General features: G+C 36.3%; 2 long non-coding RNA genes across 6 annotated transcripts in view; one reads left to right on the top strand and one right to left on the bottom strand.

The window, feature by feature from the left end:
- Positions 1 to 1,119: 1,119 nt before the first annotated feature.
- LOC135290523 (uncharacterized) lies at positions 1,120 to 17,659 on the bottom strand. Its single transcript, XR_010353290.1, has 3 exons — positions 16,712 to 17,659; positions 14,489 to 14,685; positions 1,120 to 2,174 (listed from the first exon to the last, which is right to left on the bottom strand). It is a non-coding gene; the product is annotated as an uncharacterized LOC135290523 (long non-coding RNA).
- LOC135290522 (uncharacterized) overlaps positions 16,849 to 21,741 on the top strand; it is a 33,249-nt gene continuing 28,356 nt past the window's right edge. For all 5 annotated transcript variants that reach the window (XR_010353285.1, XR_010353286.1, XR_010353288.1 and 2 more), the window contains exon 1: positions 16,849 to 16,999. This is a non-coding gene — a long non-coding RNA (uncharacterized LOC135290522). The remainder of the gene's footprint in view (positions 17,000 to 21,741) is intronic.

A 21,741-nucleotide genomic window follows, 5' to 3' on the forward strand; every position in this document is an offset into this window, starting at 1 on the left:
CTCTGCACTGATTTTAATGGTACTTTAGGAATCATTTCCTAAAGCACTACAGCTGATTCCTGAGGACTGCTGAGTACTCTTAAGGCTGACCAAAGATTTAAACAGCAGGAAGGATATTTCAAATTAGAAAAGAGAATCACTGGCAGAAGTCCATGTGCCATATGTTAGGCTCTGACCATGGTTCCTCAATTTTTTTTCTGAGTACAAAAAGGTAAAAAAATAAAAATAAAGGAGGGAAGGATTATTGAGGAAGTCATTTGTTAGTAGGGAGAGTGGATCCAAATTTTAGGATTCACTGTATTGTATGGAGAACCTATAATCTTAGTAAAACCTTATATTTACATGAATTAGTAATTGAACGATTTTCTTTTGGATATATTTTTATTCAAAAGTGTTTGATGAAGCTTCTAGGCAAATTATAAAAGCAGCAGATGAGTATGAAGAGCTCTCTGTGAGGCTTCTTCCTCCTTCAAAATGCAAAGAAATTTTGAACATGGAAGTCACAAAATACCCACTTTTTCCCATCAAAGAGGGTAATAGCATTTCTAATGGGATGGTACTTCACATTTAATTCTCTCAATACTTGTAGTTATACTTTACAAAGAGTGACAAGAATGCAGGACATTGAATATTGGATGCAAATGTGGCAGAATGTCACTCATCCAATAAAAAGGACCTCTGAAATTTTTTAGGTAATTATTTTTAGATTATAATTTTGTAGTGTTCTTACAGATATATTTAATAAAAATAATTAATTTTTTAATAAAACTGATCAGCCAAAATATTTTTTCCCATATCTATAGAGAAGGCCATTAGGTTTCCAAACTGGTTGGTATTTTCACTGGGTATTTTGTAATATTGTTTACTGCATAATTTTCTGAAATCATGACCACCCCCACAGGGAAAAGAGGCCTGCACCTGGCAGGCAGGCTCACAGAGTCTGCTTACTTTGTAACAGCTGGATATAGTGATTGTTTTAAACCCATAATTTATTTTGCATAATGGTTGACCTCTCTCTCTGTAATCTGTGGTGAGGAATTCAGACCATTTACAGTACTGCAGAAGAATAGGTGTTTCTGTCTATTAGAAATCAGGGGGTTTGATAGTTTCCTTTTAAATCATCATATTTAGATGTTTGAATACCCTAAACACTATCTTTTCCCAGCTTCAATCAAACTGTTTAAATATGCGATTTTAAAGATCAGCTAATCAAATAAATGTTCACACAGCTGTGTGATATTGCAGTTCTTTAATATTAAGCAAATTGGGACATATATCAAAACATTTATTCTAAGTATATTATTAGTATTTGCTAAGATCTGAAAAAAACACCAGTTGCTTTATCTTGATGAGAGGGTAGTGACTTATTAACATAAGACTATTTTAATAATTCAGTTTCTTGAATAATAAAGGAATTTACTTGAGTGTAATTTTTGTAGTAAATTATGTCAAGCGATAACTAAATTCTTTACTCAAATTTGTTCTCTTACTGATGGAGCTAGAAGAAAAATGTCCAAATTAATAAAGAAAATGGTATTATTAAAAAAATTTCAAACGTTAGTTACTCAGTTTACTACAGGAAGAACAGTTTTCTGACTAAATATTGTGCCAAGTATAAGAACTGTTGTAATACAGACAGTCACTATTAACTAGAATAAAATAACTTTATTTGACCTTTTTTTGAGAGAAAAACAACTTTAATCTCTTTCCCTGCTATGGTCAGGAAATTTCTAGGTAGGCTAATACTTTTTGAGATGAAAGTTATAGTGATCTTGGGCTCTTATTAATTTGTTTATATCTTTTCCATACCTAAAACATTTTACTTCAAGCAATTTCAGAGGCAGCTTCTGGCTTTAGGATAAGAAGTGATAAGAAGGTCTCCAGGTAGTGAATGCAGCCTGCCTTAACTTCTGACACTGAAGACCTAGGTGTAAATCTTCTCAGAGGCCAGCTGAAATAATTTCCCCAGAACAGTGCTGTAGAGGCAGCCTCATTCGGATTCCCTTGAAAGAGATTTCATTTCATTAAACTCTAGACTTGACTCTTTTGCAAAGAGGTCAGGAAAAATGCTACATGCAGCTCTCTCTCCCTTCAATAATGTCACCATTTCTGTGATTTATAGCAGCTGCATCTTTATGTGCCACAGAAGGGCCATACAGATAGTGTCCTGTTTCCTGCAAAATTAAAGCATTCAGATTAGTGTATAATACATATTTCTGAGTAAAATACCAGAAAGCTGCATTCCATTGCAACGTATCATTGCAACAGCATGTTTTTACAAGAAACATTTCAATTAAAAATGAAATTAGAAGAAAGAGAAGGGGAAAAAGAAATGTCTCCATTTAAAATTTTTTAACATGGGAACATAATTAGGATGTTTTTCTGAAGTTAGCCATCAGACACTGTAACCATTTCAGACCAAGTCAGACTTGTCAGTAAGATGTTCCAGATAACATAATAAAGAAATAAGTAAAATTGCAAATTATTGTTAGCACATTATCGATACTGTTATCATTACCCTTGAAGCTGAAGCTATTAGTGCATTCTCTAATTTTTGGAATAGTGACTTATTTGCATTAAGCAAATTGTTTCTCAGTCATAATCACGTATCATTAAGTCTTCATCTCAGATCCATTGTCTGCCATCTAGCTTTGGTTCCTGGGTGTCAAGGACTTCTTTTTCCTATAGTCACACCTATGGACTTGTAACAATGGACTATTGTCTTTGCTGAGACAGAGTATCAATTTATCTTGTTTCTCAAACAGCCAACAGCCAGTCAGACTCCCTGGATAAAATGGGATTTATATTTAGCCTTTAATAAAAGTTATGTTATTAACAGTGAGTGTCAATAGCTATGATATTAAAAAGTTTCTAGTAATTGTTGCATTTGTTTCTCTTTTCCAAAAGTCTGGCCTCCTGAACATGCCTGAGGTGGAAGTAACTTAGTGAATCAAGAAAGTGGTGTATATTCCACCACTCAGGCACTTTTATCTATGACATCTGTTGGTGTGACACAGATAGGTTATGTCTACTCCATGTGCTCTTGCCATTTCCTGCCTTACCCTTGTAGGTCTGGTAGAGGAGAAGGAGAGCACAGGTCTCACCGCAGGCGCTAGTGGTCCCTGGTTCTTGGGAATAAGGCACCAATTTTTTTTTCTAAGAAAAGGAAGTAGGAATTACCCCTCCAAAGGGAAGTGAACAAAAGCTTGTGAATGGTGTACCCTGTGCTAGAAACAACACTGTGAGTTTAATACATCTTTTATTGCAAATTTACTAGAACCTGGGCAATAGAGTGAATTATGAATGCAACAGCTTAAAAGAGTTGCATGTGAAGTATTTTTCTTGCTCAAAGCTATTGTGAGATTGGAAAGTTATTTCAATTTCTGTTCTTTCTTCCTTCTTGGTTGAGGGCAAATATCCATTGGTAGGGCACGAGTCTGTGTATCTCTACTTTTCACTGACCTTTAGTGACAGAAATTTGCTTTATTTCTAAACAATATTAGAAACTGTTGTGCCAATAAAAAAATCTAAACACAACCAAAGCATCAAGTAACTATGTCTTGATTTTGCCTACATGCCAGAAAAAGGGAAAAATTATCATAAACTCCAAGAAAAACAGGAACTCTAGGTAGGAATTATCACCATATAATTATATAATCATTTAAGCTGTAAAAGACCTTTAAGATCATTGAGTCCAATTACCTACTGTAACTTGAAAAGGGACTCCAAAGTCACAAATCTCATTGAATGACCTTCTCACACCACTTTCAGCTGATGTCTTTCTCTTCCAAATTATTATAATTAAGAGTGCACCCATTACATTTTTTCATTTGTTAGATGGATGATGCTATTTTATAATGTACCCAAATAATGTGCCCATTATGAGTTTTAAGTCTGGTGCCAACAAAATGTCTGCAGCGCTTCTTCAAACTTCATTTGAAACCTCAGAAGGAGAGTCATTGAAAGACATTTTGGGAAGGAAGCCATGTGAGTTTAACCAGTAACTGCCACGTTTAGATGTTATTGTCTGATGTTTTCTTAATAACTAAGATTCATAAATATTATGGAAATAAAGCAGGACAAGATTATTAAATGGATTCGAGTAAGTCAAGCATGTTGACCCTGTGTGTGTGTAAACATCACATACAGTCATATCCAAATGAAGTTTGGAATTGTTTGAAAGGCATAAAGAGTCAAAGCAGATTTTTCCATATTAGCATTTTCCAAAACAATACTTTAAAAAAAACCCCCCAACTATATAAAACCCTGGTGTTCTTAGTAAAGCCATTGTTTCTCCTTTGGATTTCTTCTTATTTTGTGACCAAAAATAGCCCAATTATCTTTCCTACTTTGGTGCCAATTTTCACTTTTACCCTTTTACCTACTTACGGAGATCTCAGGTCTTTCCATCACACATTAGTATTATTTTATTTTCATTTTCTTCTTATTTTCTCTAGCTTCCTTTCATTCTTGTATATATTTGAATTTAAATGCAACCACAATCCTTAAAAATACCTTGTGTAAGCTGAGATGTTTAGAACAACTTTGTAACAAAAGTTTGTTTCCAAGAACCACCTTGATACTGCAATATACTCCTCATTATTCAGATGCTGGGTGTGGGGAGAAATGATTAAAGTAGTATGATTTTTTATTCTGTCTTTTTATGTTGAACCAAACATGTCCTCTCTAAGCAGGGACAAAGTTTTCACATTCAGAGAAAAACTTCAGGAAATCAAAATTTGAATCTAAGAAACATTTAAGCCCAACAGTAACAGAATTAGAAGCAAAGTAGCAAATAGTGTTGCAATTAGGAGCAACTACTCATGATGCATGAGTAGGAAATGAGTGTTGAAAGCATTGAATTATGTAAATCAAAGTATATTTGCTGAAGAGAAGTGTAAAGGATTCTGTCCACTGGTAGCTAAACACAATCTAGGAGACTGTCCTTTCAATATAAGAGATAATTCTCTTGATTTATAATGTGGGTTTCTCTGAATAGTTGGCAAGTTCTGTGTTTTCTTCTTAGTTGAGACAGACGAAAAATGAATATTACTTTTTCTCCAATAACCCCAGCAAATTCTGTTTAATTCTAAAATCCCAAACAATGCATAACACAGAATCACATAATATTCTGTGTTAGAAGGGAAACAACAGGATCATCAAATGAAGCTCCTGGGCCTTCACAGGGAACCCCAAGAATCTGTGTCTGAGAGCATTGTCCAAACACTTATTGAACTCTGTCACATTGTTGCTGTCACCATCTCCCTCATGAGCCCACTCAACGCTCAACCACCCTCTGGGTGAAGAACCTTTTCCTGATATCCAACCAAAACACAACTTCAGGCCATTCCCTTGCATTCTGTCACTGGTCACCACAGAGAAGAAATCAGTCTCTGTCCCTCCCCTTCTCCTTGTAAGCTTAACTTAAAAAAAAAAATAAACATAATGTGAGACACATTTCAACAACATATAAGATAATCTGTTACAAAGGTGTTATTAAAAGAACATTTCATATTGTGATATACTTATTTCTTTCTTTCTCAATTTACACTGTCAATTTTCTTTATCTTATAATATGGCATCTGTGATTACAATGTGGTACCTGTGATTACAAATTACAACAACTATAAATCTAACGAGTTTGAGGTCAATCTCTAACTAAACTCAAAAGGAGGGGCCACTGGCAAACCAGCTCTTACTTCTGTTGGAGTGAGACTGAGGAATTTTTGAAAGTTGAAACCAGTTTAACTGGTTGTTCAGAAGCAGAAGTTTTGAGATCATGGACATTAATGTATTTGCATGTTGGGTTTGGCATGCCTTTGAGCTTTGGGTCAATTTACTTTTTTTTTTTTTTTTTTTCCCAAAAAATTCTGAGGCAAAAAGCCATGAATCATGAGTTGGATGGAAGTGAAAAACTTCTGAGAGATTCATGCAAGTGGCTTGGGAAGAAACCCCTTGCTCTTTTTTCATCTGATCTCAAGGTTTCCAGTTCCAGTATTTTCTGAGATTCCCTTCCACAATTAGCTGTGACTTATGGGCTTTAAAGATATGCCCAAGGAGATGACAGCAAGATATCCCTAATGTGTTCAATTTTAATGAATTTCTGATAAAAAAAGGTTATATCTGAGAGAAGTTGTGGGTTTGAGGACAAGATCATTAAATAGTTTTTTCTGATAGTATCCCTTGCCTCCTATCTTGTAGGACTGAATTTCTGTAATGACAGAATTTATCTCAATCTGGCAGTCTATAGGCATCATGATCCTATATTAAACAGTCCTATGATTAATTTAGTTGAAAAAATTTGCTCCTAAAATGAATTTGTAGATACTATTTCTTTTTTGTTTAAATTCATCAAACATCTGTGAAAAATTGTATGCATAACACATTGTATATTATCTGTCTTTATATCATGACTTATGTATTTTTTGTAGGTTTATGAAGTTATATTTAGCTTTCTCACTGTTATGAATTTGTCTTGGTGTCCTTCAATCAGCAGCTGATAAACAGGAAAATGGATTATTCAGGGTTGGGGGCATTTCTGAATGAATTATGTTTTTCTTATTTCAAAACTGATTGTCTAAGCTGTAAAAAAAAAAAAAATCTCATTTCTACTTTTCAGAAAACAAGCACTTATTTCCTCCTCTCCCCCTGAAATTTATCCTTTTCCTTTTATCTGGGAAACATTTCTGTTGCACTCCTGATTGAAATGAAAAAAACTCAGATGATCAATAAGGAAGTATTTTCAGAAAAGTTTTGCTGAAAAAAACATGACACAAATATGCACATGGTCTCAATTTCCTGACAAGCACTGAGATTTTTACTCAATTTCCTCTTAATCCTTTATCACTCACAGCTCCCTTGATTCTGGATTCCTTTCTTAGCAGCCAGGGGTGGGGTTAAAAAAACATTGAAATGGAAGAGAGCTCAACCAGCTCATTCTGTGTAATAAAATCCATTCCACTGTGGTTCTAATTTCATCAACTAATACAAGTCAACATCAAGCGTTAATGAGAAAAGGTTTCCAATTAGATACAGTCTGACACTGACCCAGCTTTTCAGTCACCTCCAATTGTCAGCGATAAAAAGGACGGTTCAATATGATATGGATCATTCACTCCAAATCTCCACAACTCATTTATGACAAACACAACTAACAGAGCATAGGGAACTGCTGAATTGTTTTTCATTATGCTGGCACATTGGCTTTAGACTACAGTGGTAATGATCTTTAGAGGTTTTCCATACAGAGTGTCACTAATGAGCAGACCAGGATGGGGCGATGAGGTGATGACAACCCACATTTTCAAGTGACAATACCAGCAACATGATGATGCTTAAAATTCCTTATTATTTCTGGAAAGTAATTCACTACTATAGAGAAGAGAGAGTTAGGAGGTTAAGCTATTAAATAAAATGAGTACAGAAAGTGAATAGCTCATTAAAAATGAAACACTTTTACAAAATACACAAGCCTTTTCTCTGTAAAATGTGCTTCAGACCGTCTTTCCATACACAGTTACTTAGACTGGCATTTTTGTAAGCTAGGAGATGTAGGGATGCATTAAAATCCTTCAGAAATGCATTTTCCAGTGCAGTATTTATCTGCCTTCAAATCCAGAGCACATATGAGGAATTAAGTTAGGTAGATGTTAAATTCATTCCTGGGTGAAGGGCTTCCTACTGACCAGGACATTAAAGGTCAAATTTAAGATGTTGACCTTTATTCCAAAAAACTATTCCAAAACCACTGGGTTGTAATGAGCACCTGCAATTTATGAAAATGTTAAGCATGGCAAGCCAGTAAATTATAGCACTGCTACAATTGCTAAAAAATGAATTTAAGGTAACTTAATAATAACTCATAAAAGCTACCTGGAGACTATAAAATACAAGAGCCATATTCTGTTATTTGAAACTGTGGAGAAGTTTTACATCAGTTATTGTGGTTTTACCTTTCAAACTCTCCTTGAAATATTTTTATTTTTCAATGGAATGAATTCCTTTATATCATTATGGATATCACAGGTTTTGAAAACTTGAATTAATTTCTGTCTGCATAAACTATTTCCCTGGGAAATGTGTTCCAGTGTACTAGGGGAAGAAAAGAAGGCTAGAACAGTGAAGGAAAATGTGTTAAGATTTGTTTTTTGAAGATGCCAAAAATTGAAGGCTTCCACCAGAGACTGTATTGCAAGATGAAATGAGTTCTGATCATATTAAACGTATTCATCAGAAATGAGCTCAGTAAATATCAGCTTTGCAAAATATGAAAATTACTATTTTTTCCAGTTAATATTTGACTTTACTGTCAAACAGAGTAGACAAATAATAAGTGGTCAAATAAAAATCTTGTGTTACTATTCCCTAGAAAATTTGCTTATTTGAATTTTGTGTCAAATTAGTCACAAAATTGAAAGCCCAAATATATATGGAAAAGCCCATACATATTTGCTTGACATACCTATAAGTATGTCAAGCTGCTTTTTAAAATTGTGTCAAAATTCTTAAGTCTGAATTATGAAAATCTATTTTGCACATAACTTTCCAATTTTTCCCCTTTGCAGGATAATTTGAAACTCTTTTTGATACTTGAGAGAACCATTAAATCTGTGGAAACACATTAAAAGAATTATTCAAGGAATTAGTGTTTCTGCTTTGTCTGGAGACAAATGATGTAGAAACAAACTTGCTACTGTAATTTTAAAAAAAGTTTCATAAAGTCATGCCAGCAGTTCTGATATAAGGATTTCATGTGTTTTTAATTCTATTTGACATTGCAACCTTGCCTGGTATATGTCTGAAAGTGTAGACCAATGATTTCCTAGCTTGATTAATCATTCCTTTTTTATATGTTGATTTCAAGATCACACCATATAATAAATAATTCAACTACATTCTTTGTAGGAAGTCCAGGTCTGGCTATGGGTCTACTTGTCTTCCTTGCATCATGGAAACAAAAATTTTCACTGAGTGTCATTTGTACAGTCAGTTTATAAGGCAGATGCACCCTGTTGTCAATGGATCTGGAAACTTCAACATGTTTCAACGTGAATTCTTTTGATGGGTCAAAACCTGATTATATTCAGTATATAGAATGGAAATCTGTCAAGTTTGTGTGCATGTGTAAATGTATACACACATTCTCATTCTGGACACAGAGGGTTGTGCATGGTTCACAACTGAGAACTGCTAAACTTGTCCATTTTAAATTTGGGCTTTTTTATACATGTGATTGTTGTATAAGTCTGTATAGCTGTGTAAACTTCGGACACAGTGTCAGCATAGAATATGATTTGCAAACACCATGAAATAGACGCAAAACAAAAATAGCAAGGGCCTCCAGAAATTAGAGTACTTATATCCTGCTGGGTATAAATTCTGAGTATCATGATAGGAGCTCCCTTAGGGAAAAGGAAGAGGATGTCATCCACAAATTTGAGAAATGTGTTGATCTTTCTGTAACATAAGGCTTCAAGCTCTGAAGATTCATATCTTTTGTTTTTTGGGCATGAAAGGAGATAGGCCTTTGAAGAGTCTGGTTCAGAACAGGAGGATATATATCTTACATTTGTGATTCTAGTTACTATATAGACAGCTGTTTGACCCTGACTGTTCCTCATCATGCTGTGCCAGTGTGGCTATTCTTTGCATATGCCAGATGTTCAATCTGGCCATCCTCTGGACAAAAATGACCATGTTTGTGCTGGAGTCTATATGCTTTCTCTTCTTGCTCTGGTCCCACTTCTCTTCTTGGGGAGTATATAAGAGGAGCCACCATGCAGAGGGCCTTTGTTGCATTCTAGAGCAGTCTAAGGCACATCTACCTCATACAACTTAAGTTCTGTTATATAAGTGGGTCAAATCATAGGTCAAATGAAGAGCATTCCTTGATTCATTATGCTACAGAGGTATATCCTGAATTCCTATGAAAATTTTCTCTGTTCTGGGCTGTTTACAAATCACAGCTAAGACCTCCTCACACCAAGGAGAATGGAAGATGTTCTGGGCCTTTGCTTATGAAAGGTGAGTGCCATTAGCTGGTAGGAAAGGTGAGGGTTGTATTGATAATGTGTCATGACACACACTGCTGGAACTTACTGCTTTTTACCCCTGTCCTTGGTGCTGGCATGCCTAGTATAGGAGTTGACTAGCCAGTGTTGTAGCTTAAAGTAAAATATTTTGGTGGAAGATGTATTAAATATTGGGAAGAAATTCTTTACTGTGGGCATGGTGAGGCACTGAAACAAGTTGCCCAGAGAAGTTGTGGATGACCTGTCCATGCAAGTGTAAGACCAGGTTGAATGGAACTCTGAATAACGTGGTCTAGAGGAAGATGTCTCTGCCCACAGCAGAGGGGCTGGAACCAGATGATCCTTAAGGTACCTTTCAACCCAAAACATTCTATGATATATCCATTATATCCCTTCCATATGTGAAACACTTTTACTCAAACACATTTTTATCCCACGTATTTTCCCAGCAAAGGCATAGAATGCCTTTCAGATTTACTTTCAGTAGTGGATTATCAGCACAAGATTGAAGACAAACCTTTTTGATTTAAAATCCATTAGTTTTTACAATAGCGTAGGAGATATGCACTGTGAAACACAGGCATGTGCTATTGCCTGGCTAGGATTTGTACAGGGATTTACTAATCAATGTCTTCTACCAACACAAGGAAATGGGAGAATTTTCTTTTGGGAACTGAGGCTGTGAGTGCTTTAACTTAATTTGTCAACTTCTCTGGTTGTGCTGAAATATTGAGTTCTTTGGCTTGGAGGCAACAGAAACTCTACAAGTTACTACACTGTGGGGGAGTTTCACAAAAATACTCTTGGGTCATATGTTACTTAACAAAACAATTTGCAATTTCCATCAATATATTTATCTTACATTTTTATTTAGTAAATTTTTAATCCCAATCCCAAATCTCTTGTTCCATAACTACTAACTTTACAGTATATTAATATATGTGAATATTCATAATTCTCTTTATTTCAGTTTTCCATAAATAAATGAAAAATATTAAGCTAGGTTTAGGTCACTACCCTCTCAATTTTATCTGAATGTATTGTAAAAGGGACAACAAAAGTCATATTTGGCATAAATTTTCCTCTTATGATGGACAGATGTGACTTGTAATAGATAGGTAAATTTGCAGATGCTTCAGGATATGTACCTCACCTAATAGCTGAAAGTTTTCTTCTGCCCTTAATTGTTGTGCAAGGTTATGTGTTTTTCCAATGGTAATTGAAGTTAGGCAGAAATCCAATCCTGAATTATATTTATTTACCTTTTCTGTATAAAACCAAGACTTCTGGGGAAATTTCAGGGTTTTTGGAAAGTTCTAACTGCTTTCCAGCTCTAATCAGGTCAAACATGTTCAGAGAGTAGTCTTTCCTGATTTGTTTTCTAATTTTTGCTATTAGTAGCTGCTGAACAAAAAATGCGAAAAAAAACCCAAAGAAGGCAGACAAAAGTTAATAGAATTCTTCTAAGCATAAAGTTACATTCTCTGCAGTTCAGGGTTTTGGCAGAGCTTCACAATGTTTTGCTTGAACTGTCACATCTATCAGAAGTTAGAGTTAGCTTGGCAAGAGAATAAGTGTTCAACATACCTAGATAGGAAGCGCATCAATTTCATAACAAATAATTGAAAAAATGAGGTTGCATTTCTTAAGCAGCATGACTCTATAGTCAACACAGTTGAAATCATATTAAATGTCTTAGAATTTTCACACTGTTAATCAGATTATTATTGTATGAATAATGTGTTCTATGAACCCAATATAGGAACACATGCACCTCATTTCTCCCTGAGAAACTGAGTGATTTGATTGTTGTCGTGGTGTGCTTATTAAAAAAAGAAAAAAAAAAGTAAAGGTAAGAAAAAATTCAGTCCATATATTATTAGGATATATTACATCCTATTTAATTATAGAAATATAATTAAAAGGCATTAATAGGGTTAATAGACAGTGTCCCATAAACTGGGTGGATTGTTTTTCAGGCTGTATTTTTAGGATTAAAACTGCAATTCCTTAGAAATTTCAGAATCTTAATTTGACATATGAATTACATTTTTTAAATAAAAAAATTTTTCCTACACAGGCCTTGTTCAGAGGGCCATGACAGAAGATGGATACATTCTGCCACTCATCATATTGCTAACAAGAAATATGGTAGGACAAATGAGTTTGAGGTCAGAAATCATAATAAGCAAAACTGTCTAAAATATACTAAAAATTATTAAACATATAATAAATATATATATAAATATATTATTATTAAATGAAATAAAAATGTATATTAAAAAGTATATATTTTTAGACCCCTGTCTAAAATACATAATAAAAAAATCAATTGGCAAAACACTTGCTATATGATGTCAAAAGAGCTCTTTATCTCATTAGGCAGCTGTGAAGAAAGCAGGTGCTGTGAAGAACTTTGACTGGTTGCCATCCACAGCCTCTGGAAAAAAATTGCAAAAAACCCAAACAAGGCAGACAAAAGTTCTCTTTCTGATTTCTAAGTATAGCATTTCAATGACTATAAAAGTTAGGATGTTATAAATTATTTCATATATAAGGATTTGAGTAATTTCAAGTCACTGAAAACATCTTTCCCAAGAAAGAACAATATTTGGTGAAGTTTCTTGTGGCTTTCTTTCCTTGAGCTTAAGGACAAATTTAACTCAAGTGTACTATGACTGCAAGAGTAGCTTATGCTTTATTAAATATTTGATAATTCATGTGGAAGAATGGAGGAGAGGATTGTAAAAATGAGAGAGAGGAGTAATGAATATCCTGTGGACAAAGATCTTCAGTGTGCATTGCTGCTTTATAAATGCTAGAGGCTCGACAGTGAGGAACACTGCTAGCATGAGCACATCTTGGATACATATCCCCCTTGTGTATGATAAATGGCATAAACTCACTGAAGACTTTGCCACAGTCAAGGAACACACAACACTGCTCTCTGCTGTGGATTCTCCTGTGGCTAATACAAGCTGAGCTCCTGATGTAATCCTCAGTTATGTTGACCAGAGTGCCAGCCTGACATGAGGTACAAACCCTTTGCAGATCAGGCACCACTGTTTGTGGTGCTCTGTTTGGTATATTATTTTATGTTGAAAAAGACTAAAACCATTCTGTGGTCTTTTCCTTGATGTCAACAATACAGAATTTGTGCCTTTCTTTTCTAGTTTCCGATTTTCATGAAATTCACAGGGAGAATCCTTGAGAGCTTTACTTCACAAATTTGAATTGAAAATGGCTTCTGAATTGAAAATTCATGGGGAGGAGAGAGTTAACAGAGAGATACAGTGTGATTGCCTGAGTTTAGGAAATTATGCTAGTACTTTTCCCTGTGCTTTCTCTTGAAGTGGAGTGTGAGGGATTTGGGAGGACCTGGAATTTTGACTATAGTGTTTAGCTTTACAGCATTTCAGAAGAAAAAAGACAAAGTGTTTTGTGTCTTCTTTTCCTAAAACATGATGGAAAGCACATCTGAAGAGTGTCCTCTGGTTGGCATAAATAGCTAGCGTAAATTGTTGAGATATTTTTTATTATCACATCAAGTGAGTCAGTAATTGTGAAACAATTACATATTGTTTCACACAGAACCTTGACATTTGCTTGGGAATGAAAGAAAATTATATTTGACATTTACACATTACTCTTAGAAAGGCATAGCAGGCGATGAGTTTTATTAAAATAACTGAATTTCTCTCACTGCAGAAAAAGCAAAGTCATCCAAAGTTGGTATTTTCATTTTTCCTTTTCTAACTTCCCTAAATGCTATATATGTAAGGATATTTTTCAAATTATTTAACTTCTTGGTGATTACTTATATCTGTTTACTTGAGTGTAAATAACCATTCCATTTTAATATAGGTTAACTCGGAAAATGTCTTTAAACTGATGGAAGATTTTTTCCCTTCCAACTGAACCTCTGTGCAGTTTATGCTGGTAAACAAAAATTTGGTTTGGAAATTGCCCCAGACAAGCTTATATTCTTGTACTGATATATGAAAGAACTTTTTTTGCTTTGACCTGTTTAGGTGTCTTGAGGAATCAGATATAGAATATGCATTGTAAATTCTGTCACCAAGCTCAAAAAGACTTCTGGGCTGGTGAAATTCAGACTCTGTTTTGTAAACTGCCTTGACTGTGGAAAAGAAATTTGCACTAGCATCTAGTCAGATGCTGTGGTTCTGTTGATTCTTAAACCCCCAGCAAAAATATAGCTAGAAAAAAGGATTTTGTGGCTGTCCTTAAAAGACATGTAAATAAGAACAAAGATTGGTGTTTGCAGTGGTGGCTTGGAAGTTCTCTCTGTAGAAGAAAAGTAGTTTAGTACCTACAGTTCCTACAACACTTGGAGGTTTGAAATTCTCAACAGGGATAGAATAATGAAACCCAAAATGTGAGATAAACTCATAGGCATTCCAGACATGGTGTAAATAAAAATGAGTTATTGCTTTTACCTTCAGGATTCACAGGTCCTGTGGCTGCCTTTGAACAAATGACATAGAGGTAGAAGTATCTTACATTTCATCACTGCATTCCATCTGGTTCTTGTCTTTCAATCTCTTCTTTATTCCAGATGATATCTTTTGTGTCATAATATTTACTGTACTGTGAACAATCTTCCCTTTATCTCCTCATTTCCATCTGGTTTCTCCTGTCCATCACAAAATGTATACATGAAAAGCAATTTGACTGGGAGGACACACAAATACAAGCCTTTCCATAACAATGTAACATGGTATATGATGAAATAATTGACTGCTACAATTTTGACTGCATATGTAATTGAACTTCTGAAATAAAATCTCATGGTTAAGACTCATCTCCTTTCACATCAGTGGCACACCTTAGTGTTTGCACAGTACTTCTAGCAACATGGTAGATGGAAACATTGTTCTCAGTGTTGATGGAGCTCTATTTCAAACTCCAGTAGAAAAAGCAGGATAAAGTTCATATAGACTTATAGACTTTTGTTGTTCTAGCTGAAATTTTGTACTAAAAATAAAATCAGAGGCTGCTGCTGTTGTTATTTTTGATGTTATCTTTCTGATGTTGAACTGGTGAGAACTAATAGTGTTCTATGATACCTTCTGTACAATGAGTTTCATTGTTAAAACATTCAGTGAGACTGATCAGTCTATACTGCTCAAAACTGCACATTTTAAAGCTTTATACAGTGTATAATTTTTTGCTGCAGTGTTGTTTATTCTGACTCTGCAGCCTGGAGGTACTATAGTTACCTAGCTTTCATTGCATAAAGGAATGATTGCATATATTTGATCCTCTCTTCTAAGTAGAGTGAAAAAATGTAACTTTAATAAATTAAATTATTTAGCAGCAATACACAAATTTTTCTATTTTACATGAGATTTGTAGTGGTGGTAGTTGGGCCTTGACAGTTACTTATAGCAATTGATGGTAATTAAATACTACTTCATTTAATGTACTCAGCAATATATTTCGTTTTATATTTATGGATCACTTCTTTCTCTGGTAATATGATGTTTCTGTAATTAAAATTAATAAATACTCATTACAGATACTTGGTAAATTATGAGTATTTTTTGTAAACATAAGGGAAAAGGAGTGCTTTATATTGGATAGTAGCAAACAGATCATTACACCAAGTCACAATTAATAGCTATTTAAATAGCAAAACTTCCAAAGGGTGACTTGTCTCTGCAATTTGTCTGTACTGCTGTTTCTGTAACACTGCAGAGCTTTGTATAGTTTTTTTGTAAATGTTTTCTTTTTCATGATTGTTTTTGTCCAGACCTATTATCTTAGCAATTGGTAGCCATTAAAGACTGTAATTCTGCTCAAGGGATAAGTGTATTAATTGCTTGAGATTTCTCATTTTGCCCACTCTGAATTTCTGTTCTTGTTTGGTTGAAATGTTCTTGCTCCCCTGAGAGGCTGCGCCTCAGCAGCAGCTGTTTTTCTCCACAGGGTGCTCAACCATAAGTTCTTAAAAATCTTCTCTGAGATCTGATAGGAAAAAAAAAAAAGGTGTGGTAGAAGTGTCTTTCTTGACCACTTTCCACAGTGAGTAAGTAATCTTCTGTGCTATGTGGAAAAATCAGATTCTGATCTTGAAATGCTGAGAATCAAACTTTGATGAGAAGCTGTGACATAAGAGCCCAGAGGAGTTGTGTGTGCTTTAGATCTGTTTCTCCTCCAAATGAAGCATTTGGGAAACCTTTACCCAGATACTTGACTGAATCACCGGAGTGTTTTGATAAGTTTATTTCTGAGAGTGGGGTTTTGATTATAGGCAGATAGGGTATGGGGCTGATCCAGTTAGACTGCCACAGCAAAATGGCCCATTTTCTCCCTTTAGATTTCCAAAGCATGCCTTTCTTTGTGGACTTCCTGTCAGACTCTGTTCATTACTATACCAGGACATGAATGTGATCTCTTTGGTCACCCTGCGGTGGTTGATACTGACTGGACACTAGGTGCCTACCAAAGTAACCCTGTCACTCCTCAACTGGACAGGGGAGAGAAAACACAATGAAAGGATTGAGGGTGAAGATAAGGGTAGGGAGATAAATTACCAATTACAATCATGGGCAAACCAGACTTGATTTAGGGAAAATAGATTTAATTTACAACCAGTCAAATCACAGCAGGATAAGGAGGAAAAAGACATATAATGTTTAAACACCTTTCCCATACACCTTCTTTTGTCACAGGCTCAAGTTCACTCTTAAATTCTCTACATCTCTCCTGCACAGCACCAGTAGATGAGGAATGGAAGCTGGATACAGTTCAGCACACATTTGTCTCTGGGGCTCCTCCCTACCCACACTGTTCCCCTCCTTCAGTGTGAGGTCCCTCCCACAGGAAACAGTCATCCTGGAGCTCCTCCAATAAAAGCCCTTCCCACAGGCTGCCAATCTTCGTGACTGGCTCCAACACACATCCATGCCAGGGGGTCCAGTCCCTGAGGAATGGTCTGTTCTTGTGTGAGTCTCCATGAGGTCACAAGTTCTGCCGGGAAACCCATTCCAGTGTAGTCCCTCTCTTCACAGGGCCACAGCCCCTGACAGGATCTTGTTTCAGCACAGGCTTCTCACATGGTCACAGCTTTCTTCAGGCACATCTACCCCTTTCTGGTGTAGGGTCCTCCATGGGCTGCAGGCAGATACCTGCTCCCCCATGGAACTCTATCAGCTGCAGACAGACAACCTGCTTCATCATGGTCTTAACCATGGGCTGCAGGGGAAACTGCTCTGGCAGTTCCCACCTGTCCTTCTCCACTGACTTTGGTGTTTGGAGAACTGTTTCTCCAACACACTCTCAGTCCTCACTTCCAGGTGCTGCTGCACAGCAGGTTTACCCTGTTCTTAAAAGAGTTATCCTCAGGCACTGCCACTGTTGCTGATGGCTTGGCCTTGGCTGTCGGTGTGTCCACCTTGGTGCCATCTGGGAGTGGCTCTGTCAGACAGGAGGAAACCTCTGTCAGTTTCTCATGAAAACTACCTTTGTAACCCCTCCACTACCAAAAACTCTTCAATCCTGATTCTCGTTGTCCAAATAGTCCAGAAAGGGGAAGGTTATGACAAAAAGATGTGGCTCACTATGTTTTTATGACCAGAGAGATTTTGTAACCTAGTCTTTTGGGTGTTGTCTAGTCCAGGAAATTTGAATTTTGGAATGGAAATTTTTAGGTGAAACTTTGCTTTACGTATATATTGTGGCATACAACTAAGAAAACTGCTTGTACAGTCAAAATTATTTGCTTCCTGCTGGAGCTAAGAAAAAAATCAGGAAAGGGATTGCAAATATTGCAAGATTTCTCAGCCGTTACTTTATATGCATGAATAGTTTGCACAGAGGACTGGAAACTGGCCCAAATTTAATTTCTGGTCAAGAGGCAATATAAATATGCAGTCTTGGCAATGCTGCAGACGGCAGCAAATCAAAACACAATCCATTCTTTGTGCCATACACCAGTCAATAATGTCAGTACACCTGAAAAAAGCTCTGTGACCAAAAGGCAAAGGCTGCATCTGAAACTACTAAGCCTTATATCTGTCCTCTGTGATTTACTTTATTCTGATTGACAATGCCTTCATCAATTATGGTTTTAAATTTTTTTTTTTAAATTTTTTTTGTGTTTTTTACTTAAGTAACACAGGGTCATGTGAAAAAAATTATTTAATCTGTTCAGAAATAGAATCTTTGGGAGAGCACTGAATGCAACAGACAAAAAGAAATTAAAAAATTCTACCAGGAATTAAGAGCCCGTGTCTTAAACACAGAGCTGGAGAAACAACCAAATGTGTCAAGAGTGGTTAGTCAGGCTGTAAGAAAGGTAGGACAAATGCAGACCTTGTGCACAACTTGCTACAATATGAAGTGACTGAGCTGGAAAAATGAACTCTTCCATGTCCTGTTATCTTTCACATAGTTTAGCTTTATAATTTTTATTCAAATATGTAATTGCTTTTTGGCTCTGAAACCCTTCATCCTCTTGGGAGGCTCATTTAAGACCATGGCTAGGCACATCTACCTCAAAGATCTGGCTAGGAGACCTTAACATATCCTGCTAGTAAAATAGATTAGAACTTTACAGTTCTGGTGTTTTTTGGTTTTTTTTTTTCATGGTTGTTGTGTTTTGCAATCCAGTTATTGATTTGTAAAGCTGAGAAATGGTGGTGTGTTACAGGATTAATTTGTTGTGTGTTTGCTGTTTTCTGGAGACACAGATTTATTAACTCTCCACTGTTCTTGCTGATAAGTAGCTGGAAAAACTGGTAGCAGACACAAACACAAACTGTTTAAACTGTGACAAGACGGCTGTTTTGGTGTCTGCCCCTTCTTGACTTTTTCTTTTCTTATACTTCCAGTAAACTTCTTATACTTGAATTTTTGACTAGCCACTGGTGCATATTAGCTATCTTGCTTGCCTGTATTGACATCAGGAAAAAGGAAAAATGAAGACACTCAGACTTGGCATCAGGCCAAACTATCTGCAGTTTGGCTTTTCAAAAGAAAAATCAGTGTACAAACAACATTCCTTCAATTTTGCCAATGTCAATTACTGAAACAATAAAAACATGTTTATTTTAAATTTTAAGCAGGAAAATTAATTTTGTTAGTTAAACAAGATTGGAGGGAAGCAGGGTTTGGTCTTGACCGTTAAGCTGTCCTCTCATGCATTACAGTGTAAGTCTAACTTTTGCTACTGAGTTGTCCCTAAACTCCACTGAAAGCTGAAGTAATAAAGCAAACTTATCATTTGAAATTTGGTGACACGACTTCAAAGAATTGAAGAGGGAGAACAGGAGGAACAAGAGCAGCTGCTTCTGCCTTATGAGATTGTTCTCGAGAGGAAGGTTTGTCTGTAGTGAGCTGCACAGTGGAACAGATGTAAATTGTAGCAAGGGCATTAGAAGTTATTATAGGGATAGGGTTGGAAATTTTGTTGGGACTCAGCCTTCTATATAATATTTGCATTTTTTTCCCAGAGCCCTTAGATACTTGGGAATCTCTAAGAGGTGATTAGTGAACTCAGCTCTATTAATTTTTGGAAAATGTTGTCTTTTCTTTCTGTCTTTGTCTAGTAATAATGATGTAATTCTTGCAATATCTGTATGCCACAATGTATGATATTCATCCAAATCCCATCCAACTCCTCTCAAACTGGCTTGAACACTGGACCAAAAATAGTCCCACTAATTCAGTGCTTTACTTGAGCTAGTCTCTGTTTTGGGTCTACCAGTCCCTTGTTAGTGCAGCTGTTGTGCCTTTGGCGGCTGTAGAGGACCAGGTGTAAGCATGTTTTGTCCCAAACTGTTGGGACAGGAAAGATGTGATGGGAAGGGAGGTTCCTGCAGAGGTGGCTCAGTGTTCTGAACCAGCTTTCTTCTCGGCCTTGAGACTTTTGCTCAGTCACGCTCACCTTCCAGCTCAGCTCCTGGAGAAGGGCTGGCTGTGCACCTGTAAACAAAAGAGCACAAAAAGTCTAGTTTACATAAGAGGCATGCACTGGGTTAAGTATAAAGGGACACAGATTAGGCCCCCACACTCTCTCTTTTGTTTTCTTTGTTTTGCAACACCAGCTCTGGACCATCCATGCAGCAGTACCAATATGAGATAATCTTTGTTTTCTTACCTTGCTTTGCCTGGTCGAAGCACAGCTATCCTATTCTACCTGTTCAGATTATGTTTTGAAGCCTGTTTTGGGAGGGGAGAACTTATAAAGATGTTTGTGGCTTATGAGCCTGCACCTTTAAGAAGTTTGCTGTTGGAGTAGAAAACTGATTGATGTGTACTGTACAAGATTAAGGACGTGTTAGCCAAAACCTTTTGTAGCAGTGTAGTGTAAGAACTTCACAGTGTGTTAGCCAAAAGCTTTTGAATATAGGTAGCTTACTGGTTTCTGGAGTTAAGACTAATATCCATAAACATAAGAGTTCTCTGACACGTGGTCAAGTGTTTTTGTTCAACCTGACAAGAATTTATAATGAGCATCACACCCCATACCAGTGGGTCATGATACTAGTGGCACTAAATTATTCAGTATGGATATTCAGATCTTGATATTGGTGTGTTCTTCCAGTTTGATGTCTTTCTTGTTATAAAGTAAGTCTTCCCTTCTAAATTAAGACTTCTGTCTCCTTCATGTTTCACATATTATCTCTTTCACAAAATGGAAGGGACCACAGGGGGTCATCTGGTCCAACCTTGCTCAAGCAGGGTTATACCAGAGCACATGGCACAAGATTATGTCCAGACACTTCTGGAATATCGACAGTGAGGAAGACTCCATAACCTCTCTGACCAATCTGTTCAAGTGATCAGTCACCTGCAAAGTCAAAAAGCTCTTCCTCATGTTCAGGTGGAAATTCCTGTTGCTTCTTATCCTGAAAACACTGAGCAAAGCCTGTGGAAATAGTGAGAGACAGTATGAAAAGCCTTGCTGAAGTCAAGGCAGACAATAACTAATTCTTTCCCCTTATCCATCCACATAGAAGTCTCATTATGAAAGGTAATCAGGTATGACAAGCATGTTTTCCATTTAGTGAGTCCATGTTGACTTCTCTTCATCACCTGTCTTTCATGTGGATAGATGGCGTCCAAAATGAGGTGCTCTGTCAGATTTCCAGGGATTGAGGTGAGGCTGAGTGGGCAATAGTTCATTGGGTTCTCCTTGCTCTTTTTGATGACTGAGATGACATTTGATTTCCTCAGCAGTGACCAAGCTCAGGGCTTTCTAATAGGTAAACTCAGACTGCACTGCTGACTTGCATACCTTATTCTGCCTTTTTTTCTGGCCTTCTCGCATCTCCCTTGCACCTTCCTTTCCCACACTGGTCTCCTTCTTATAAACAATCCCAAATTATTCTAAAATGGTCATAATTCAGATATATCTTTGTCCAAATTTGGTATTTCTGACACCATTATTCAGGCATTCTTAGGTTATATGTTATTACTGACATAGTAATTCTGGTATTTTTGGTCTTTCAAGACAACCCATTAGGAAGTTCCTAGTGCTCCCCTCCAGATACCTCTGGAGTCTGGCACTTTATCTTTCCATTTTCATGGGAGATCTTCCTATTCTTCATTCATCCTATTCTTCCTATTCTTGCATTGCCTGCAAATTGTCACCTTCTCAACTTCTGCCTGTTACGTTCAAAATTTTCTTATGTTGAGTCCCTAGTTTTCAGTGTTCTTAGAGAAATCTTCTGCCATGTTCTAA

The sequence above is a fragment of the Passer domesticus genome, chromosome Z (genome assembly GCF_036417665.1).
Source record: "Passer domesticus isolate bPasDom1 chromosome Z, bPasDom1.hap1, whole genome shotgun sequence".
In the NCBI taxonomy this organism is placed as follows: Eukaryota; Metazoa; Chordata; class Aves; order Passeriformes; family Passeridae; genus Passer; species Passer domesticus.